This window comes from Furipterus horrens, unplaced genomic scaffold (genome assembly GCF_987537825.1).
Source record: "Furipterus horrens unplaced genomic scaffold, mFurHor1.1.pri manual_scaffold_12, whole genome shotgun sequence".
NCBI lineage: Eukaryota > Metazoa > Chordata > Mammalia > Chiroptera > Furipteridae > Furipterus > Furipterus horrens.
Genome location: NW_028327182.1, coordinates 3,393,741 through 3,408,190, shown reverse-complemented (window position 1 = coordinate 3,408,190; position 14,450 = coordinate 3,393,741).

Here is a 14,450-nt window from a genome sequence, read left to right as displayed (position 1 = left end):
TCACCATGTTTCTCTAAAGCTCAACGAGGTGACTTTAAGAGAGGGTGGTTAACACATGCAATGATCTGACTGCCTCGGTAAAGCAGAGCAAGTTAAATGATCCCAGGTCTATTTCCACGTGCATCATCTCCAAGGTAAAATATATGACATTGAGATTCCGTCCCGGTGCCAAGGTCAGAGGCAACATCAGAGAGAATAACCTGAAACACAGCTGATCCTCAGAATCCTGCTGTTCACATCCCTTTTCTGATTGGACTCCCGGGCTAAATCAGCTCTCTTTCATCTTCAGCACCCCTTTTGCTCTGTATACTAAATAATAATAATAACTTTTCAAAATAAGGTTTATGTGATTTCCCCATGACTCTCTGTTGTCTAACCATCCTCCCTCACTTCATCAAATTGTTGGGATTCTTCCTTTCTTTTCTTTTCTTTCCTTTTCTTTCTAGCTAACATTTATTGAATGCTAACTGTAGAGCTGGCATAATGGTAAGTACTTAGTACTTTGCATGCATATTCTAAAGGGAAAGGGCCATTTATGTTCAATATATAATGCAGGACATTATGTTATAGTGGCTATAACATAAACATCCAGTTTTTTCAGAGAGAAGGAGAGTAGACAGATAATGGTTCATGATTATGTTCTTACTTTCTAAGATCTCTTTAAACCACCCTTTATTAATCTTTCCACTCCTCAGGATTGAAGTTAAAGGGAAAAAGTGTTTTAATATATTGAACTCATAAGAATTCTGGGAACTTAATATAAAATTTTCATGTGGCAAAAAACTCCCAGTACATTTGTAGGAGGTGAGATTCTACCTTAAAATATACCAAGCAGCAGAACAGAACAGCTCTGAATATTGAAAGCGTGTATGTTACAGACTGGCATTAAAACTCGAGTGACGGAGTGAATCTTGAAATTCCCAACTGAGAGTTCCAGAAAGTTTCGGTGGCTTTTCATACACTGAGAAACTTAAGATTTCAAAACAGAGTTTGATGTCTCATCATTTTCCCTGACAGCCTCTTAACACGGTGCTTTCAGCCAGAAGAACAAATCATTTGACACATGGCAAATGGTGAGGTTGTGCTTGCTGGATGATTAAAAATGAAACGAACCTGCCAACTCAAAACATCAGTTTTCACAAGGGTTTGATGAAGAATTGTGCTATTGACTGGACTTGATTCGCATACGCGTTGGTGGCCTCCAAGCTTTGCTGCATGAAGTATTTATACGACTGTAACTGAAATCATTTGAAAGAAATCAGAAAACTGGTCGGTCAAGTAAGAGAAGCCCTATTTCCAAAATGGGGTCCTAACTTGTGTCTTGGGACCTCTGTTTTGACACTGCAGCACATCATTTTATTATTATTATTATTATTATTATTATTATTATTATATTCCTCTTTTGCTCAACTCCTTTTCCACTGAGCACACTCAGATTTTCTTCTCTTGTACGTCAGTCTCTATAACCCTTAGATCAAGGAGGTAGATTTTATTTTTATTCCCAGGTATTGGCTGATCTTCTAGTGGGATGATTTTGCTGCCTGTCCCCTGGATGGGAGCCCTGGCCATATGTCTTGCTTTGGTCGATAAAATGTGATGAAAACGATGACACCGTTTCCAAGTTAAAGCTTCAAGAGCCACTACATGATTCCGCTCTCCCTCCTTTCCTTTGGTCACAAGCACAGCTGTGTCCCAGGGGAAGCAACTCTTTGACCTGGATCCTGGGGAGAAGAGAGCGTCCAGTAGGGCTGCCAGTATCATGGGGAGTTGGATACAGAGCTTGCATGTTGTAAGCCACTGAAATTTGGGGATTATTAACCCAGAATTCCATACTCTATACTTGACTGATATAATCCATAGTCTTCAATTTTTTCACTCTGGAATTCTTAAAATACTTTGAGAAACTAGGGATCTCCTCTACATTGTTTAAGTTGACAACTAAAATTTCCCATCTTACATCTAAAACTGTGTAAAAGTTGTCATGTACCACATATTTTAAGTATTAATTTTTAAATCAAATCATTCCATCAATCTTTTAAATGTACCAAAAATAGATAAAATATTATATTTTTATAAGACCTACCATCATATATTTTAAAAATATATAAACAACTTTATTGAGAATTAGAAAATGTATATCATTCCTTTTTGTTCTTGAACTTATATTTCCATTGATTTTCTCTACAAAGTTTTGAATCCTGATTTTATTAGTCCCCTGTAAGTCTTCTCAGAAAGAATATGTCGACTCGGCAGCCGTCCATCTCAAGAGACGATGGTGTAGCTTCTTAAGAGTCTATCTGCACCGCCGAGAATGGCTGTGCAGTCCGACTCGGGAGTGACACGGTATCTGTCTCCTCCAGTGTTGAATCGACATCTTGCGATGACGCTGGAGTGTCCTCTCCAGTGAAGCTGAAGCTACAGAGCCTGGGCAGGGTGATATGGAGGGTCTGCTGTTGCCCATGCAGCAGACCCCCCCTCTCTTCGCAGCTGAAGGGTCCAAGGGAAAGACGGAGTCAATACAGCTTGGCTTCAGGTGTGCCGCAGGAGTTGCCAGTGTTGACTACAACGTCAAACCGCCTTAGGGACTCCGGCTCCGGATTTTCTGTCGGGGTTTACTCCCTTAGCCTTTCCCCTGAAGAGGTATGCCGCAAGGCAGCGGAGGTTTTTTGGAGTCAGAGTTTTCCTTCTCTGAGAAAGAATATGTATGTAACTGTATATATGTATTTTTGAATTTGAATATTCTTACTTTCTTTTATTCTAAGCCTTCAAGAGTGAAATTGTTGATCTAGACTAAAGTATTATTATAACTTTTAATAGCCCACAATTGATCAATACATAAAATATAAATATGCTATAATTTTGATAAATTGTTATTAAATATAAAAAGTAAATGTTATTGGAAATTATACAAATGGTACTTCTTCAATTAGTTTATACAGCTATGAATGTTATTTATTGTCAAAAGGAAACAGTTCACAATTAAATTCATTACTTTTTATTTATATAGATGTAAACAGTAAAAAACATTTGTTTACACCTGTGAGTAAATTAGAATGGAAGGAGTTTGCTTCTGAGTTAAATGACCAAAATCATGTTGCACTCTATTATCAAAAATTAAGCTAGTGTTTTGTCAGATGATTGCTCAATTGGATCCTGCTTTAATTGTTAAAAACAAAGAATTCAAAATAACCCATTTGTAAAATATCCATTATCCAATTACTAGACTCATTTGCTTAATTTCTGAGAATTATTTTGTAGAGCACTTGCCAAGGCTTATCAATAATATATTAATTTACTCTTTCATGTGGAAGCATTTGGTGTAACCCAATCAAGAAAGAATTTGGAAAATCAAAATATTGTTAATTAGTATTCCTTTGCCAACACAATATTTCTGATAAAAATGTTTATTTGTACTCCTTTGCCAAGACAATGTTTTTGATAAAAATTTTTATTTGGTCACTAAATATATCCATTCAAACCTTATAACTGCGGGGTTGGCCTTTCTGTTTATGGAGACATCCACCATGTAACCTGATCAACAAAGCCAGTCCTCATCCCCAAACCAATTAACCAAGTTAGATTTGCTTCCAGGCAGGAAAAACCAAACCGAACCAAAACGAAAACACCTGACTTCATTTTTCAATTCAAATGAAATGCTAACTCGCGTCCCTGGGACCAGCTTCTCACTTCTGAATTGTAATCTAGACACGGAGTTCTGGAACAGCTCTTCTCTGCGAAGTTGCTACGTGGGCAAGATCAGGTGCCATCCGTGACTAATCCCCACCACAACCTGGAGGTGGGACCACACAGGGCCAGCGCCCAGGCAGGAGCTGCTCCCTGGCCGGGGCCTGGAGACGGGCCTGAAGGAAAAGCAAGGAGAACACACTTTACGGCCTGCCCACGCCAGCAGTGTGTGACCCCGTTTCCCACACAGACTCGGCCTGGCTAATGGATGGCACACGAGAAAGACGCGAGGCCGTGCGCCCCCAGATTGGGTTCTGAAACGGTCCAGCGCCAGCATTTTTCAGAGGGAGGAGCACTGGGCAGAGCTGTAGAATTTCAGAAGGGCCTGGGGAACACCCTCTTACCTCGAGGGCCACAGGGGTCATCAGAACAGGTAAGAGGGAGGATGCCCGCGGCACCTGCTTCGCGTTACTGTGGGCTCATTGTGGAGAGCGGGGCCCTCCGGCCGTTCTGCCCCGGCCCGTTCTGCCCCGGCCCGTTCTGCCCCGGAGGAGAGAGAGGTCTGTGTTCTCCCCGCCTAACCGTCTCAGGATCGGGCCGCGTGGCACAAAAAAAGAGGTTTTGAACAATTATTCCTACTCCCTCTTCCACCCAAAGACTCCCAGTCATGCCATGTGGACTTCTCTCTTACAGCCTGACCGTGGCTTCTGAGAAAAGCTCTCGGAGACGGAGAAAAAGGGGCGCATCAGTAAGCGTAGCTCTCAGGGACTCGGAAACGAGACAGGAAGCTCTGCCGCCAGGTGGGTGAGCCAGAGAAAGGACGTGGAATGAAGAAACCAGGCTCGCAGCCTCACGAGACTCCTGGGGCAGAAGGGGGCCCGACCTCGATTTCCCTCCCAGGTCATCAGAAAGTTCACAGCAGCCGACGCAAGCAAAGCACTTAGTAGGTAACATGTGTTTGTGGGGCCATCTTTGTGTCCCCCTCTTCTTTGGACTCACGGTCTCCCCAGCTCCTATCAATTCCACCTCTGAGAAGTCTTGGGGGTTCATCCCGCGTCTTAGCCTCGCTTGCGTGGCGTTGACCCAAGCCTTGGCGTTTCTGACCCGAGCCGTGACGCCTGCGCACGGACTAGCAGAGCTTCCCTGCCACTGCCGCCTCCTTGTCCCAGTCTGTCCTCCACACGGCCTCCGGAAGTGGGGTTCCAGAGACAAACTCGCCCCTGTCCCTGCGGTGCTTAGAGCCCTCTGCGGACTCTCAGTCCCATGACGCCACGGTGCTCCCTACAGCAAGCGTGGCCTGCCAAGGGTTCCGGCGTCTGTTCTCGCATATTCTCTCCCCCTTCTGTTGTCCTTCTAAATATGTAAAGTAGTTCTGCGCTTGTATCTTCTTCTCTTTTAATACCAGATACTGAAACTTCTCAAAGCAAGCGATTACAATCACTCGGAGAATGTTCTGCGAAAGACTAAAAATGGCAACGGTGGAGGAGGGAAGGTGAGGAGCTGTTCTCATCTCTAGCGAGGGCTTCCAGAAAGTCCTCCCAATGGTCCCTGGGAGGGCAATCGCCACAGAAAGCGAGGTTTGTGGTGAAGGTGTTGGGGTCCCTGGAAGCCATCAGGGGAGCCACTGAGAGGTGGAGGGGTAGATAATCCTGTCCTCCAATGAAGTACATGCAGTAAGGCCTTTGGTGGAGCAAGAGCTGGGGGAAGGGGAGCTGCCTAACCCCTCCTGCCATGACTGGGCAGTAAGACATGGAGGCGGTTCACAAAGGCAGACCCCAGAGGCAGCTACTAGTGTGTCTGGAGTTCCTGGTGCCTCAGAAGAGGACTAGATGGTCGGGAAAAAAGTGGGTATCCAGAGCCGGGGCCTTGGCAATTCAGGTGCGGGACCCCCTTCCGTACGCGTGCCCCGGCGACACCATGCAGACGGCCCTTGGAAGCTTCACAGCAGCTTTCACAGACAGGAGCCTGAAGCAGACCTGCAGAACCTGTCACAGGGACCAGCGGCCCACAGGGACCTCATGTGGCCGCCGGCAGTAACAATCCATCTCCTTTTTCCCTGACCAGCCTCAGCTTTGAAGTCACGTCCATTCCCAGCGTTCATAAAGCATCAGGAGGTACCCGAAAAGGAAGGTGCTAAACTTCCCCCGCGCCCGGCACGTGGGAGCTCCAGGTGACTGTGTGGTGGTTGTGGCTAAAGTGGAAAAACACAGGGTTGACAGCCAAACTGTGCTCCAGCATAGACAGAGATTCAAACTGGGGGGAAAAAATTACAACTCCTCCCGTTGAAAATGGGGCTTTTTAGAAAGGCCCTGAAATCATTTTCATAATGGAAAATGTACAGGGAACTTGAGAACGGAAACCATCAGAACTGTTCTGGCTGATGTGGAAGTTGGGGGCCAGGGGTCCCCCCGCAGCTCAGACTGGCCGTGTGCTTGCCCGGCCCTCAGTTCCCGCCTCTGACCCCTTCGCAGAGTCCAGACGCCCACATAACGTAGCCACGTAAGAAAGAGCCAGTCTCTGACTACCCTGGAAATATGATGATCAGAAAGTTCTTAAATTGAACCCCTTTCCTTTGAAAAGCTTGTTTCATGCCATTTTTTTTCCCTCTCAAACTCGGATTGGAAAAAATATTTTTTAATAAAATGAGCTTAAGTTCTGTAGAAAACTAGAAGATGTAATGAAAAGTCATGTTTCCAAGCTAATATTTAGGAAAAAAAATTTTTTAAATAAATTTTAATAGAAAAGTGCAGAATGCCTGCTGGGATAAAAATGAAATGAAGCTTTCAAGTAACTTTTGAGTAAAAAATATGGCGGAAAACAATGTTTTTATCAGAAAATGTGGAATTTAAGCATGTTGTAATGAATATGTATTTTCAAGCTGGTTTTGAGGAACTATTGGGGAAAAAATATATTTGAAATAGAAATATTTGAAATTTAATCTTCTCGTGTTTTCCAAACAAGTTTGGAGAGAAATTTTAGTATAAAACACATTTTCATCAGGAAAAAGATAGTGTGTAACTTAAGCAATATAATTGCAGTAAAAACCACAGACAAACCCAAGGGAGGACCTCTGAAACAGATGCCATTGCCCCAAACGTGCCAGAGGTGGCCAGGCCTCTGCACCACACCTTCCTCTCCACGTCTCTGTAACCTGTGCTGGTAACCAGGCTGCCCTGAGGGGAGACAGTTCCCTGGAAGGGCCCGAGCCTGGAAAATGAGCACCCGGGTCCTCTCTGGGGCCCGAGGCAAGTGCCTGGCACCACCGTTGGCGAGAGGCACCAGCAATAAATTCAGAGAATTTAGGAGAAGGCATAGGACCAACGCAATGGAAAATTTCAAGTACATCTGAGTGTAACGTCTCACCAGCTCCAGAACAGATGTCTGAATAAAGATTCAAGTTCTCAAAAAGGCATCAAGGAAGAAGTGTTTGACAATATTTAAGCAGGAAAAAGCAAGGGAAGCTAAATGAAGTCATTTTATCCATTCCCACCGCAGGAGAACTCTGACAGGTTTCAAGCCCGCCTGCCGTGGCGACACAAGCAGTGACTTTGGATCTCAAAGTCAAGTTCACTCGCAGCTTGGGAAGGGAAGATCTCAGATGGCCCTGGTGCCTTTCATATAGGAGGCCACAAATCTGAGTCCACGCTGAGTCCAAGAAAACATCACGTAATGCACAAGGGGGGCCAGGCAACCCCCTGAAATTCACTGCCCATCCCTCTCTCAGCCTACAAGTGCAGACCCAAGAATCAGAGAAACAACTGGAAGGAAAGGCAATGGAATTCAGGACTCATGATGAGTTTTTCCAGCTTCACCATGCTTCCCACGTCAAGTCAAGCAAGGAGCGAGTCAGGAGACTCATTCTACGTGGCCTCCGGAAGGATCTTAGACTTCAGAGCTCTTTGGGGCGATGCTCCTGCTGGCCTCTCCTTCATACGCTCTTCGAGAAAAACACAAGAGCATGGGGCTGGGTTGCCAGATAACAGAGGAGACGCCTAGGGCTTATTTATGTTAAAAAATTATTCATCGCTTATCTGAAATTAAAATTTAACTAGATGTTCTGTGTTTTTATTTAGTAAGTCTTACCATTCTATTTATAAAGGAACAGCAGGGCAGAGGAACAGTGGACCGTGGGCACAGATGAAGGCCACTCAACTTGAGCCGCCTTGCAAGTACTCATTCAAGACTTCACTGACAATGAGGAGAGGGGGAGGTGGGGTAGGGGGTATCGGAAAAGGCCAGAAAACCCTGGGAAGCTTCAGAGAGTTCTTTCTCCAAAGAACGGGCCCACATATATGAAAGATCAGTGTGAGGATGGCATAAAATAAAAAAAGCAATAAATATTGGTATGTGCTATAATCAGTTTATAAGAAATACTGAGCACCTGCAATATGTGAACCACTATGAATAAAATTATGGAGAGAAGTCACTGTGAATACCAGTAAGTCAACCTGTAACATTACATAGGTATTTTGATGTGTGCTACGAATGCCTGATAAGTAAAGGCAAGGTTAACAACATTTCCCTTCAGTGGATACATTTATTCAATCTTAGAAGAAGAGCGGTGAAGTTGCATAAAATTAAAATCTTAATGATTCAGCTCCAGGCTGTGTTTTGTAAAAGAGGCTCATAAACGCAGCCTGTGATCAAAACCTATAGAAATCCTGAGAGAATAGCAGACACAGATGAGTTGCCGGAGGATGCTCCGTACGAATGAAAGACGACCCTTTTTAGATTAATAAATACTTTATTTACAATCAAAGACTCTTTGTTAGAGAAAGGCTAAAGCATGTCTCTAAAATTTATGGCTTTTGTCTACTAACTCAGGAAAAAAAACAACCATCAGTGGAGAGGCTGTACTCTGTAAGATCCAAGACGGAGTCATTTTTATTCTAATAACGAGGTAAAAACATATCAGGTAGCTCTCATCAATGAGCATCTGGAAAATATCCAACCCCGAAGAAAATGGAAATTGTGCTCCGTGAGGACACAGTATTTGACTCCCCGGGGCGAGGTAGATTACACAATGTGACAAATCTATGCAGGGAAATTTGTCAGGTGAAAGCGTTTCTTCCTTGGGAAACAGGGGCTGCCAATTGAGATAGAAAAAATGCATGTGAAATTGTGATCGCAGAGAATGACCCTCGACTGACTTTGCAACTACATGCAAACGAGTTCCCTTCGAGAGCTCACAGAGACATTATACAAGGCTTCGCCACATACATATGACTTGACGGGAGAAGGGAGCAGCTTTAAAGTCTATTTTTATATAACATCATATATAAATAAAATCTAAAAGTTATATATAACATGCTCTGGTTAAATCTTAAGCGAGGAAGAATCCTTAACACAAATAGCCCACTGCGCCCTTCCGCCAGCTGAGTCTCCACGTAAATCTCCCCTGAAAATTCCTCTAGGACCCTCGTGTGAGCACTTCCTGCCCCACGTCCGCCACAGAGGCGGGACGCAGACGTGGCACCGTCCTGTTCTTGTCATCTGAGACCCAAAACGAATGAGGGAGGAAGAAGGAAAATGCAAACCCAGGCCCAGATCCTGTCCATACAATTTCATCTTTGCAATTTTACCTACACCGTGGTTTTTCTAAAAAGGGAAGTTTGAAGGTCGTGAGACGCCCGGATCAGAGCTCTTTCTTTCTAAGTGGGAGCTGCTCCCACACCTCGTTCGCTGGTGCTGCAGGTCTGTCCGACTCAGCCACGTCACACCTTTAATTAGCGTCCGGAACTCGGCCACCCACCGAGCTCACATCTAGGAAATACACAGCAAAGACGTGACTGGAGTCTAAACTAGGGAGTAATTGGTTTCTGCCGCCCCTCGGGGCTCAGAGAACCTTGCGGCCCCGGTGTCCTTTATTAGCAAATGTGAGCAGTGGCCCGCATTGAGGGGCCCGGAGCCCCGGTATGACCACGCCCGGCGTCTTCCCTGCGCCGGCCGAAATGCAGTGCCTGCCGCCCAGATGACTTCTCTGGGACGTCTGTTGCTGTCTCTGACGACTGATCACAGCAGAAAGGGCATTCCATGTACTGTTCTCGCTACAATGGTGGTTGCCAGGGGTGGAGCAATGAGGCAGATGTTGCTCACGCGTACGAACTTTCACCAAGCAGCTGATGGGTCCTAGAGATCTAACGCAAAGTAGAGTGAATGTAGACAGCCAGCTTGTATTACAATTTTCAAACTCGCCAATCACGTCACAACATCTAAACGTATCAAATCAGTGTGTCATAAGCCTTCAATTGACACAGTGTCACGTGTCTAATATACGAGTATTTTAATTAAAAAGTTATTGGAGATTCTTCTTCCTATAAGTGAAACTGCTGAGCCTAAACATTTCTTGGGATAGGCTCAGAGCAAACCCCCCTGGTAATTCTCCAGAAGGGCTGTGCTCCGGAAGTTTGGGAAGGAAGGAGAAGAGAAAGGACGTAAATAATTCTGAAGCCTGGAAGTAACAGAACGCTTTCCGTTCTTCTCACTTAACCTTCACAGCAAACCTGTGAGGTGTCCATTACTCTCTTACCCAAAGACATGCTCGAATGAGGGAACAGTGGCCGAGGTCAAGCCCTTTATCTGGGTGGCAGAGCAGGGTAGGCTGTCTCCCGCCGGACATGGCTGGGGAGGTGGGAAAGGGAATCACCTAATATTTAAAACATCTATTTTTCTCACTCCAACTTTTTTTTTATCCATCTTACATGCTATTTCATAAATTCCTTATGAGTCCTTTTCTACAGAGCAGCAGAACTTTCATCAGAAACCACTTGGTGGGACAAAAATTAAAACGATTCTCTAAAGCTGCTCATCAGCACCCTGGGTTGTTTTCCAGTTTCCCTTCCACGATCCCACTTCAGAGGATTTGCCCAAACGAACGAAAGACAGGAGCGCAAAGACATGTGAGACTCCCATGTCTGAGGAAGTGTCCTTCCCAACAGCCGAGCGCTGCCAGCGGCCTGAACACCCGTGGACAGACGAACGGATGGAGAAAATGGGGTTGACGCAGCCAGTGAGCTAGCATTCAGCTTTTCAAAAGAAGGCTCTCCTGCCACCTGTCACAACACTCATGAACCTGCAAGACACTGTGCTGATACACGCTTGCCACACACTCTTACAAAGCCAGAGTTAGGGACAGACACACACGCGTGCCTCCGAGCAGCTTCCTTAGGAAAGGTCACAGCCAGTGACAGTCCTGATCAGACAACCAGTTTTCTTCAGCCTGCATCGCTCCGGGAGCATTTTGTTTCCTGTTAGCTCCTCCCCGTCTAAAATAACTGTACCCTTTGCTGAAAAATGACTTAACATCGTGTTTCATGCTCTAAAATTAATTTTCACAACAAAACCAATTTGTCGCCTAGAAGCCACGGTCCGTGGCAGGGCCCAGTCAGGCCTCCCTTTCCTGTATTGATGAGAAATTAGATGCTCTAAAATTAAACTCCAGCGCAGTGGGGATCAGACCTTGTATAAAGGCAGAAGTAATGAAAACGTAACACGGCAGGTCCAAGATCTGAAGAGCATCAGGCGTTTCTGGAGCCGGTGTTCCCTTTCTCTTTGTATGAGGCCTAGTGGAATAATTCTGCGTCCTCTGGCAACTAGCTCGGAAAAAGAAAGCCATGTAGAGCCTGGTGACAGCTCCGCTCCCTGATAGCTCATGGGAGCCTCATCTCTTACGCATGCCACCTCTTCCCCAAACAGCGAGCCGGTCCCTGCCCCAGGATGCTGTGCTTGCCCCGCAGTCTCTCCCAGCGCTCAGCGTTGCTCCGTCGCACGCAGAGGAGGGCACTCATTTCCGAGTTTCTCCTCTGAGGTTCGGTCTGAGCAGGGCCTCAGAACCTAAGAATGGAGCCCTGATGGTCGCTAGTCCATCTTCTGTTCCTAAGAGCAATGAAATAATGGGGCCTGGCTGCTGACCTTTCTGGGCCCCACATCCCTTCTTACCCCCTCAGCCTTACCAGAGCCCCTCTTTCTGAATATCCTCGGGGCCCCTTACTTCCACCCATTCAGCTCTCCGTGATTCTGGAAAACAGGCCACAAGCATCGTTGTTTGTTGGAATAAAGAGGCATTCCCATTGGTGGAGGGTTTCTTCCCAATAATGCCTGTTATTGCTTTTTTTGAAAAGACGACTTCTTGTAATCTTTGATATGAAAATATCGCAAAAGTCAGAGGGAGACAAAAAGACTAGGAACTATCATTAAGATTCCTTTGGTGCGAGAGAAGTTAGTGACTATTTGTACAAAGAGGAAAACAAGCTCACAGCTCTGAGGACCACTAGAGGACCTAGGTGTGTGTTTAAAGCATTTTAAGATGCTAAGAAATGTTTAAAGGGTCAAGAAAAGGCGCTTCCAGATATTGAGCATTTCATTCTGCAAGTTACCTATGGGAGGGCATAGCTCCATCAGTTAAAATAGGTTGGACCACAAGTCACAGAAACCTTGATTCCACTGTTTCAGCAAGTAAGAGAGTTTATTGGGTCACTTCAGAGGAAATCAATATCCAGTTAACAGGGCTGCAGGCACAACACGGTCAGAGCCCCACTTCTGTTTGCACACAATTTGTTCATGCATTCGACTCTGATGCCTTTCTTCCACGTCCCCAGGTTAGCTTTTCTCACGGGTACCCGGCGGCTACCGCCAGCAGCTGGCACCACTGTCTACCTTATTTATTTCCTGTTGGAAGGAGAGACAACCTCTCCCCCAGCCGTGGAGGCCACGTGCCTATAGGATTTCACTATCCCATAAGGTGTCTACTAGCTTGGATTACAATGTTAAATAACTAAAATGAATACCAAGTTTAAAAATCCATTTCTCAGTCACACGAGCCACATTGGAAGTCTTTGTGATGCATGCAGGAAATGTAGAATGTCTTAATCGCCCCGGTGAAGGAACCCAGGGGTTCTAGAACAGCCAGCTTTATTTCCTTAAGGCTTCTTGTGTGATGCATTAAATTTGTGACCCCAGTACACCCACATTTCCCAAACCGGGGCCCCCCAGCACATGTATAAGAAGGCTGAGGGAGGGGTGGGCTGGGGGGACAATGGGGGAAGACGTGGGACAACTGTCATAGAAAAACAATATATACATTTTTTAAAAAATGGCTGAGGAACAAGCGTTCCATTCTCAACGGAGAGTTGGAAACCCCGGGTTAACCCAAAGGAAACTGAGTGCTTTCTGCAGAGCGGCAATGCCCGCCTCTGCATCCCTCCTATTGGCGTCCAACTCGCGTCAAGTGACCACTACCTGCGTCCCTTTGCCAGGGGCTCATCCAAAGCCCCGAGGGCTGCTCAGCCAGGGGCAGGCTGGCATGCAGGCATCGCGGTGGCCCTCCGTGATGACTCATAGGTGTCGTATAAACACCCCAGCCCCTTCGTCCCCGCGATGGGACAGTGATGGGGTGAGCATGCCACACTGTCTCTCAGTTTCCCCTCCGGTGTATGCTCTATAATCAACCGCAGCAACGGCTGGCTTGAGAACACGCCCTGTACCAGCCTTCTCCTGCCCTCTATCGTGTTCCCGCTTCTCCTGTGTTCTCTCCTAGGCCTCCCGGGTGAGTTCCTTGCCCTTGAATTCTCACTGCAGGGTCGCTGCTCGGGAGACCCACACTTTGCTTTTCCCCTCAGCCGAGCAAGAGCCAGTGCCGTGGTCCCCAGCCTTGTGGACACAAAGCTCACTTTTCCGTGGCCTTCCTGCCAAGTCTCCTTCAAAGGCGTCCCGTGAGACCCAGCTAGGGAAGTGCTTTCCTCAAAAAGACTGGGCTCCCAGCTCATGACCCTCCAAAGGAATCCGGGAGATGCTGTAAACAGAGCTTAAGGACCTCATCAGTCCCACCGACTGCCTGCTGCTGGGGCCTTGGCCTTCTCTTTGGAGGGCAAGGTCTCTGAAATCAGAATGGAAACAAACCAGAACTTCCTGCCTGCTTTGTTCAAGCCATAACGCAATCCCATTCCCGATAGGAACTCTGTGTTCCACCCACTTAAGAATGACACCGCGGGACCCAGGGGGTTCAGAGGAGGTCAAGCGGAGCATGCAGGGCACGGGAGGCCCGCCCTGGGAGGGCAGCTTTAGAAGCAGGACTTTTCGGTGAGGAGAAAAGAGCCAGAAGTAATGAGCACAGAAGACACAAATAATAAACGTAAATGGGATGGGTGTCTTTGCGCCTCACATTTAAGAGTATTAAGCTTCAAGTGTAGCTTTTAATGCCTGAGAGAAATACGTTGAAAATGGAATGGAGATATTTATGGCTCCATATGATCGGCCGTTTCTGTAACAATTATGGATACGTCTTCTCCTTCCTACCTCAAGAGCTAAGAGCTGAATATACAAACAGAATCTGAAATCTCAAAGGAGCAAAACAGAAACAGACTCATAGACACAGAGAACATTCTGATGGCTGTCAGACGGGAGGGGTCGGAGGGAGGGGTGAAAAAGGGGGAAGGGATTAAACAGTACAAAGTTCCAGTTATGAAAACAGTCACGGGGATGTGAAGTACAGCACAAGGAGCATAGTCAATAATCATAACTAGAGCCAACTTATAACTATGTACGGTGTCAGGTGGGTACTACACTTACCAGGGTGATCACTTCATATGTCATATAAATATCGAATTGCTATGTTGTACCCCATTCCTTCAGCTCTCAGCCCCGCACTCACCAACCAGCGTTGTTCTGGCTACCGATGGGCTCAGAAAGCAAGTCGATAACTTGAAGGGGCCACTTGAAACCATACTTTTCACATCGTGTTTTTAGTGTGGGAGGACATGTCCCCTTAC